This window comes from Curcuma longa, unplaced genomic scaffold (genome assembly GCF_044706935.1).
Source record: "Curcuma longa cultivar G26 ecotype Majalengka, Jawa Barat unplaced genomic scaffold, ITB_CL_G26_1.1 contig_25645, whole genome shotgun sequence".
In the NCBI taxonomy this organism is placed as follows: Eukaryota; Viridiplantae; Streptophyta; class Magnoliopsida; order Zingiberales; family Zingiberaceae; genus Curcuma; species Curcuma longa.
Genome location: NW_027432835.1, coordinates 1 through 4,515, shown reverse-complemented (window position 1 = coordinate 4,515; position 4,515 = coordinate 1). Strand labels below are relative to the sequence as shown.

Genomic DNA, 4,515 nt, shown 5'->3' with positions numbered 1-4,515 from the left:
CTTCACTGATAAATTTTGTTTTTTATTTTTAATATTAAATTAAATAGCTTCATAAATCATTCAATACGATTCCCTAGACACTTTTGTATTTCTGTTGGAACATTCGGTGGACCGTATGATATGGATCCCAACCTAATCTTAGGCTCGATCTACCGATTTTCTTAGTATGTTAGGTGAGCGTAACCTGATCTATCACAGGTCATGCCAAACAGAACCCTTGACTCTAGGTCTATCGCGTAACATGGATCATTATAGTTTGAAGAATCGTACAACATTGGACTTTTTTAGACTTGTTCAAAACATATTTAACTTTTAAAATTGCATTGATCCATTCATTAATTTTAGAATTTTCTTTGAGCGAAAGGATCGAATTAATCTTTATTATTGAATATAATTAATAAATTTAAATGGATTATGTTAGTACAACCATATCAAAACTTGTCGAGTCCAACTATATAATTTTGATATGTTTGACAAAAAGTTCGAGTTAGGTTTACTTTATTGTTACTAATATTGTGTGTGCAAGTTATTTAGCATTGACATTGCAAGTGAAATGGATAAAATTCAAATAGAAAGACTCAAGGGCAAGACTACTTGCCAAACGAAAAATCTCAATAAGTTGAGGTTAACTAGAGACCTAGCACACGAGAAGTCCTAGAGGTAAGATGTCTTAGCATATGAGTTGTGGGAAACTTTAAGCGACTTACAAAATCAACTGAATAGTCTACTGAATTAAAGAACTTATTCAAAGTGAGTCAATCGAGAATAGATTGAGTTCATCTTTATATATCTACACATCCATCGTAATATCCTTGTTTTTAAAACTCTCATCTTGTACACTTTAGGATGACTGGTTACTTTGGAATAGAGATGCTCAATCTTTTAAAGCATTTCTTTTAATCTCTGATATTCCCACACAAAAGAACTCATCGACCACAAAACGAGAATCAAATCCTAAAAACATTCTAAGAAATCCAGGCACAATCGTTTAAATAAATAAGTTTTTTACCACAAAATTTTGCCTGAAGCATCATCCAGAGTCGAAAGATCATATCCAAAACACTAGTCTTGCAACTAAGAGATGCATTAAGTGTGCTCAAAAGAGAAGTTAAGGGGATCTTACATCAACCTTTTGGCAGTGCAGATACAACTCGGCCATGGTCGCGAAGCGAAGCAGGAAGAGCAGCTTTCACTTTCAATAAACTCTGAGCATCATTTATATTGAGGACTCCATGGTCACATCCACCGAATCATGAAAGAATGGGGTATTGAAAGAGTTCCAGTGTTGCTTGTTTTTCAAGTGTGCAGAGTTGAAATCTTGGCTTATGACATGAAGATGAAATTGTCACATTAACAGAACCTAGAGAATAAAACACATTAGATCGGACGAAATAAGACATAGAGAAAATGGCGGTCGTGTTCACCCTCATCTTCAACAAAGAAAGGTGCTCCATGTGAATGTCTGAAAGAAAATCAAGCCCTTGCAATCTCGATACAACCAGAATATGTTTCTTTGCCAGCAAAAATATCTTGGGGTACATATCTTCTACGACAACGTAGTCATCTGATTTCTCCATTACAATATCCTTGTGCTTCTCTGGATTCAATGCAATTTCTTGCCCCGTTTATTCTAGCATCCCTTTTGTTCTTGCCCACTGCTAGAGTAGCACTGCTTGTTAAGTTGCTACAGTTTTCGTTCAGAGTTGCAATGCTTTGGTCCTCAGCAGCATCATTAGATGTAAAGCCCTTGGATTTTTTGGTTTTGTCAGAATTAGATTGAGACCAAGTAGTGGTAGGTCTTTCGGAAAGGTCATGAGTATGAGATATAGCATTAGCATGTCTTTTGCTCTCATTCCTGCTTGCATTCTTCAATATGGAAGCAAAGTCTGAAAAAAGTGATGAATAAGCATTGCGGAGTACTTTGCAACACTCAACATAGTCATTGTTAGGACAGTCTGGACTTTGTGGGTTCATGTTTGGACCAATAACATGAATCACATGGGTCACTCTTTTTCTCAGGTGGAGTGCCGAGTTAGAAGGAAGAGGAACAATTACAGAGCTCTCAGGACTGAGAGTGTCAGCACATTTTTTTGTTGCCGTTTGAAAGGATTCGCCTGCTGCTTCAAATATTGATGCATTGGCACCTCCACCACTGGGTTTCAGCTGCCTATACGAAGCACCAACCCAAAATTTAACCATCTTAAGTGCCAGAACAATAACTCTAATTGGTTACTTAGTTATCCACTTATTGCCTCGCTTGATCTACAAGAGAAAGCATGCTAACAAAGACAGCTCACAGATAAAATAGGAGAGAGAAATTACAACAAAAAGGAACGGAAAGCATGAAGTAATTTTCTGATGAAAATAGAAGGTAAAACTTAAGGTCCCCAATTAAAAATAATAATGATAATACAAGAAGCTACTTTAGGCGTATCTAAGGTTACTAGTACTAATATCAGGTGATAACAGGTACAAATAGACAGATCAGGTAATAGACTATCTAACGTAACAATGTGCCATTCTAAGGGACAAAAGATGTGCATATATAAGCTACAACTAAATATCTTCGAAAGAATAGATATTTAGTTAATCTTGGAAATGAGTTTGATCTCTTTGCCAGCAACCATGAGATTGCAGAATATCAAAGGCAAAATTTCGTTGGTAAGTTTTTCTGTTCAAATGACATGCACCCAAATTTATTATACTACCCTTTGGCATCTAATGATAGCCTTTTAACGGATTGGAAAAAGAAAAACATTAAGTTCATCAGTGCCTTAGTCCTAAGTAGATGGAAAAGGACAGCAAGAGAGCATCCTTATATCAAATAATATTTTACCCAACATACTTAAGGTATCCATAAATTTCATCAGAAGAGTTTAAAAAGGACAATCAAAGGTTTAACCCAAAAGAGTCTTACCAGTTTGCAGCAGTAGCTATCACATTACACCTCAGGTTTCCTCTGGTATACAGTTGTGTAATGTCACCAACAAATGTGAAGAACTTGCTAGAGTCAATATGTTTACTCACAGACCTTTCTCTAACCAAGGACAAAATCTTTGAGTCAGGATTGATGTCTACGAGAACAAGCCTAATATTGTCAAACACTTTCAAGCAATCAGACACACTATCTACTATGATCTCAGATGCCAATTTAAGGTCAAACTGGAAATCGGCTGTTGATATGGATGGGAAAGCTAAAGTATGAACAACATTGTTGGAACTATCACCAATCAGAGATCTCTGTGTTTGGCTGTTTGAATTTGAACTTCTCGTGTCCTCTTTACTGTTTTCTAGTTCCATTGAGCATGTGTTAGTAATAGAAACTTGCATTGTAGCAGTCTCACGGAGGAAATTTCCATCAGTTGTTGAATCTTTGCCAGAAGAATCAGAGTCTGGTTTATCAATGTTCTTCAAAAACATGATTATCCCAAGCTGGATGTTTACCTCTTTATGTTCCTGTCCAAAAACTCCAGCTGGAAGGATATCTGATGGGCCAAGTGCACTGTATGTTTTAACAGCCTCTTTGACGTCACTTTCATTTTGACAAAATGTAATTCGAGAGAATCCTTCACTTAGATTTGGCAACTCTTTCTTTTGTAGCATACAGTTAACAACCATGGCTGCCCTTCCATCTCGTGGTTTTCCCTCATCCTCAGTTTGCATTACTGCAGGAAGATCAAGAACAACAGCATGCACATCTGCTTGTGCTTCACCAAGTTTAACAAAATCAGCTCGTTGCTCTTGTTAAAGTTTACACCTGTCAATAAGTACACTTTTACCCTCTTTCAACGCAGCAGATGCAATTGTTATACACTGTGACTTTGTGCCTTGCTCACCATTTGCAATGATATCCTACAAGAACAATAAATCAGAAGGAATCAATAAAACTCAGAAAGTACAGACTGAAAAATTAAGAGATGAGGCAATTCTAATACGGTTGAATTGAAAAGTTAAGCAGCATTCAATAAGAAATTTGTTCAAGAAAACTCAAGTGAATTACTATTACCCAAACAAGACATAGCTAATGTCAGGAATAAAGATCTTAAGTAAAGGAAATTTTACCTCCTGTTCTCGTTTGAGTAAATGACATGGATGTTTGATCAAACAGCTATAGACTACAAAGTTCAATTGAATGCCTAATGGAAAGAACAAATATAAAAACGATCATGATGTGATCTACTCATATGTCAATGTTTTAATTAAAAAAACATAACACAAGAACCTCTGTCAAGTAAACAAAAAAGTTCACCAAATATCCAAAGGGAACAGGTACAAATAGGAGGAGTTGACTATGATCCATGTTGTGTCGCTTTGCTAATGTGATCCAAGTGTCAATTCTGCATGCAAAGGAGACGAGAGTATGATAGTAGACACTGTTTACTGTCGAAAGGGACCAAGGCTTCATTCTTGAGTTAAATTGGAAGAAACAACTACTCATGTCATACACAAGTGCTGAAAGATAAATTATATAAATTTCAAAGGAGAAACAATTCACTCCTTGTAATTATTAGAGAT

At 36.1% G+C, this 4,515-nt stretch overlaps 1 pseudogene; it reads right to left on the bottom strand.

Annotated features, from left to right (window-relative positions):
• Nucleotides 1–1,216: 1,216 nt before the first annotated feature.
• On the bottom strand, nt 1,217–3,852 carry LOC141818684 (transcription factor bHLH140-like; annotated as a pseudogene).
• Between the last annotated feature and the right edge of the window lie 663 nt (nt 3,853–4,515).